This window comes from Chlorocebus sabaeus, chromosome 5 (assembly GCF_047675955.1).
Source record: "Chlorocebus sabaeus isolate Y175 chromosome 5, mChlSab1.0.hap1, whole genome shotgun sequence".
Taxonomy (NCBI): domain Eukaryota; kingdom Metazoa; phylum Chordata; class Mammalia; order Primates; family Cercopithecidae; genus Chlorocebus; species Chlorocebus sabaeus.
This window is the reverse complement of record NC_132908.1, coordinates 14,335,157-14,340,478: the sequence shown is the minus strand read 5'-3', so window position 1 is coordinate 14,340,478 and position 5,322 is coordinate 14,335,157. Positions and strand designations below refer to the sequence as shown.

The following is a 5,322-nucleotide window of genomic DNA, read 5'->3' as shown; positions in this document are numbered from 1 at the left end:
GGCTCGGGGTGACTAGAGGAGACGACAGGGCCTTTTCCCTTGGCCAGGACCCGATACACCACCCTTCGCTCGCTCGCGCACCCCTCCGCCACCAAGCCATCTGCCAGCCCGGGCGCCCGCTGTCCGCCGCCGAGTTCCGGTTCACCTCTGCGGACAGGTGCGCTCGGCTGCGGGCGGCGGCGCCTCCTTCGGGTCCTCCCCGGAGTAGCTCGCGGCCTGCCAGGAGGGCCCCGCAGCCCCGCGGTGTGGACAGGCAGCAACAGCCGGGAATGAAAGCCGGGATTTCCGGGCGGCTCCGGCGCCCCCTTTCCCCGCCTGGGTTTCCGGATAAGGAAGCGCGGGTCCCGCGTGAACCCGGCGGAGGGCGGCAGCGAAAGGGAACGAGGCGGTGGCGGGCGGAGGCGGAGGGCGAGGGAGACGATGACCCGTGAGGCGGCCGCCGCAGCCCAGGCGCGGGGGCGACGACGGAGGGGAGGTACGGTGTCAAGAAAACATGGTCACCATTATTATGAAAATTAAAATATGGAAGAGATGATCCCTACCATCAACCAGCTTACAACCAGAGGCACTGACAAATGTATACAGATGGCTGTAATGTTAAAAATCTCTAAGAGCCTGATTTTAGAATTCACCAGCTCCTCAGAAGTTTGGCGAAATATGCGTTGTTAAGCCTACGCTCAGATCAAGGTAGCAGCAAGACTGGTGTGGCCACCTGTTTTTAATCAGTGACTCAAAGCTGTGATCACCCTGATGTCACCGAATGGCCACAGCCTGTAACAGATGACCAGGAGAACCTCAGTCTGACGACATTGAAGCTAACTGAATGAAGCGAGCAGCTGCAAAGCATCTTAATGGAATGCCTCATTACCACCTGTGGAAATGAGGCCTGCACGAATGAGTTTTGTGCTTCCTGTCCAACTTTTCTTCGTATGGATAATAATGTAGCAGTTATTAAAGCCCTCGAGCTTTATAAGTAACGCAAAACTCTGTGGTCCTGAGAACTCGAAAGGTGCCCCCAATAACTCCTGCTCTGAGATAAAAATGAACAAGAAAGGTGCTAGAATTGATTTTAAAGATGTGACTTACGCCCCTTCTTGGGGTCATGATGGGCAGCAAGATGGCGTCTGCCAGTAGGGTCGTTCACGTTTATTGCCCAAGAGAAGTGAATGGACATACTGTCTGTGTACCTAAATGTTCATAGAAAAAAAAGAGTTACTAGCATAGAACTGGGGTCCAGAGCTGAGGGATTCCAGCCTGGCAGCAGGAGTGTGGCGTCTCAGCAGGTAGTCAAACCACACACTCCATTTTTTTTTTTTGAGACGGAGTCTCGCTCTGTCGCCCAGGCTGGAGTGCAGTGACCGGATCTCAGCTCACTGCCAGCTCCACCTTCCGGGTTTACGCCATTCTCCTGCCTCAGCCTCCCAAGTAGCTGGGACTGCAGGCGCCTGCCACGCCGCCTGGCTAGTTTGTTTGTACTTTTTAGTAGAGACGGGGTTTCACCGTGTTAGCCAGGATGTCTCGATCTCCTGACCTCGTGATCCGCCCGTCTCGGCCTCCCAAAGTGCTGGGATTACAGGCGTGAGCCGCCGCGCCCGGCCCACACACTCCATTAATAAGGTTCCCTGACAGAAGAGACAATCCTAAACTCAATGTATTGGAAGCTTTGAGATCAGCAGGGCTACCATCTCACTATTCCGTAATTTCACAACATTCTAGGGGAAGTAAATCACCAGATTTGCTTATGTATCAGGGTCCACTAGATACTGCAGAAATAATAAAAACATTACCTCAGAAATACAGAAGGAAACTTGTGTCTCAAGAAGAAATTGAATTTATCCAACGTGGAGGTCCTGAATAACCATGGTGGCTGCTGTTTGTCATCAGACGATAGAACTGTCTTTACAATAAAGGACTTCCAAAATGACAGATGAGAAACTGTATATTAAACACCTTTAATAAACACTATGAAAAAAATGAAATATAGAAAATGTAGATGGACACTTGTATTTCCTAATTTATGTATCTTGGTCAGCTTCTCCACAAGCTTACCTAATTGTTTATACACTTTATACTTATTAAAGTATACATTTTTAAATGTTAGCCTATTAAAAAAAAAAGATGTGACTTACTTAACAGAAGAGAAGGTATATGAAATTCTTGAATTGTGTAGAGAAAGAGAGGATTATTCCCCTTTAATCCTTGTTATTAGAGGAGTTTTTTCTAGTGCTGAGGCATTGGTACAGAGCTTCCAGAAAGTTAAACAACACACCAAGGAAGAACTGAAATCTCTTTAAGCAAAGGATGAAGACAAGGATGAAGATGAAAAGGAAAAAGCTGCATGTTCTGCTGCTGCTATGGAAGAACACTCAGAAGCATCTTCCTCAAGGATAGGTGATAGCTCACAGGGAGACAACAATCTGCAAAAATTAGGCCCTGATGATGTGTCTGGGGATATTGATGCCATTAGAAGGGTCTACACCAGATTGCACTCTAATGAAAAAATTGAAACTGCCTTTCTCAATGCATTTGTATATTTTTCGCCTAACGTGGAATGTGACTTGACGTATCACAACAAATACTCTTGAGATCCGAATTATCTGAATTTGTTCATTATCGTAATGGAGAATAGAAATCTCCACAGTCCTGAATATCTGGAAATGGCTTTGCTATTACTTTGCAAAGCAATGAGCAAGCTACCCCTTGCAGCCCAAGGAAAACTGATCAGACTGTGGTCTAAATACAATGCAGACCAGATTCGGAGAATGATGGAGCCATTTCAGCAACTTATGACTTACAAAGTCATAAGCAATGAATTTAACAGTCGAAATCTAGTGAATGATGATGATGCCATTGTTGCTGCTTCGAAGTGCTTGAAAATGGTTTACTATGCAAATGCAGTGGGAGGGGAAGTAGACACAAACCACAATGAGGAAGATGATGAAGAACCCATCCCTGAGTCCAGTGAGCTGACACTTCAGGAGCTTTTGGGAGAAGAAAGAAGAAACAAGAAAGGTCCTCGAGTGGACCCCCTGGAAACTGAACTTGGTGTTAAAACCCTGGATTATCGAAAACCACTTATCCCTTTTGAAGAGTTTATTAATGAACCACTGAATGAGGTTCTAGAAATGGATAAAGATTATACCTTTTTAAAAGTAGAAACAAAAAACAAATTCTTTTATGACATGTCCCTTTATATTGAATGCTGTCACAAGGAATTTGGGATTTTGACAATAGAATTCGCATGTACAGTGAACGAAGAATCACTGTTCTCTACAGCTTAGTTCAACGACAGCAGTTGAATCCATATTTGAGACTCCAAGTTAGGTGTGACCTTATCATAGATGATGCACTTGTCCGGCTAGAGATGATCGCAATGGAAAATCCTGCAGACTTGAAGAAGCAGTTGTATGTTGAATTTGAACGAGAACAAGGAGTTGATGAGGGAGGTGTTTCCAAAGAATTTTTTCAGCTGGTTGTGGAGGAAATCTTCAGTCCAGATATTGGTATGTTCATGTATGATAAATCTACAAAATTGTTTTGGTTTAATCCATCTTCTTTTGAAACTGAGGGGTCAGTTTACTCTGATCGGCATAGTACTGGGTCTGGCTATTTACAATACCTGTGTACTGGATGTACCTTTTCCCATGGTTGTCTACAAGAAGCTAATGGGGAAAAAAGGAACTTTTCGTGACGTGGGAGACTCTCACCCAGTTCGATCTCAGAGTTTAAAGAGGGAATGTGGAAGATGACATGATGATCACTTTCCAGATATCACAGACAGATCATTTTGGTAACCCAATGACGTATGATCTAAAGGAAAATGGTGATAAAATTCCAATGACAAATGAAAACAGGAGGGAATTTGTTAATCTTTATTCTGACTACATTCTCAATAAATCAGTAGAAAAACAGTTCAAGGCTTTTTGGAGAGGTTTTCATATGGTGACCAATGAATCTCCCTTGAAGTACTTATTCAGAACAGAAGAAATTGAATTGCTTATATGTGGAAATCGGAATCTACATTTCCAAGCACTAGAAGAAACTACAGAATGATGGTGGCTATACCAGGGACTCTGTTCTGATTAGGGAGTTCTGGGAAGTTGTTCATTCCTTTACAGACGAACGTAAAAGATTCTTCTTGCAGTTGAAAATGGGCACAGACAGAGCACCTGTGGGAGGACTAGGAAAATTAAAGATGATTATACCCAAAAATGGCCCAGACATGGAAAGGTTACCTACATTTCATACTTGCTTTAATGCGCTTTTACTTCCGGAATATTCAAGCAAGGAAAAACTTAAAGAGAGATTCTTTTTTTTTTTTTTTTTTGAGACGGAGTCTTGCTCTGTTGCCCAGGCTGGAGTGCAGTGGCCGGATCTCAGCTCACTGCAAGCTCCACCTCCCGGGTTTACGCCATTCTCCTGCCTCAGCCTCCTGAGTAGCTGGGACTACAGGCGCCCACCACCACACGCGGCTAGTTTTTTGTATTTTTTTTTTAGTAGAGACGGGGTTTCACCGTGTTAGCCAGGATGGTCTCGATCTCCTGACCTCATGATCCGCCCGTCTCAGCCTCCCAAAGTGCTGGGATTACAGGCTTGAGCCACCGCACCCAGCCAAAGAGAGATTCTTGAAGGCCATCATGTATGCCAAAGGATTTGGCATGCTGTAAAACAAGACAAAATGAAACAAAAAAGGAAGAAAAAATTTAAAAATTTAAAAATATAACAAGAAGGATAAATTTTTGGTGGTGATAGTGTCCCGGTACAAAAATGCTATAAGTTAGTGAACCACAGTAGTCACCTATGTCTGTGCCTCCCTTCTTTATTGGGGGCATGTGGGCTGGAACAGCAGATTTCAGCTACATATATGAACAAATCCTTTATTATTATTATTTTGTGTGTGAAAGTGTTACATATTTTTTCACTTGTGTATACAGAGAGGTTTTTCTGAATATTTATTTTAAGGGTAAAATCACTTTTGCTCGTGTTTATTACTGCTTGAGGTTGAGCGTTTTGAGTATTTAAAAAATAAACGCCAACAGAACTACTCTCCCAAGGAAAATATTGCCACCATTTGTAGACAATGTAACCTTCAAGCCTGTGCTACTTTTTTGTCCCTGTATCTAAATCAAATCAGGAACTGTATTTTTTTTTTTAAATGATTTGCTTTTGAAACTTGAAGTCTTGAAAACAGTGTGATACAATTACTATTGTTCTAGCCCCCAAAGAGTTTTCTGTGCAAAATCTTGAGAATCAATAAAGATGAAAGGGAGAAACTGGAATGTTTTAACTGCAGCCCTCAGAACTTTGGTAACAGCACAACAA

At 43.7% G+C, this 5,322-nt stretch overlaps 1 pseudogene; it reads left to right on the top strand.

Moving 5' to 3' along the window:
- Window positions 1-247: 247 nt before the first annotated feature.
- Window positions 248-4,956, top strand: LOC103231830 (ubiquitin-protein ligase E3A-like; annotated as a pseudogene).
- The last annotated feature ends 366 nt before the right edge of the window (window positions 4,957-5,322 follow it).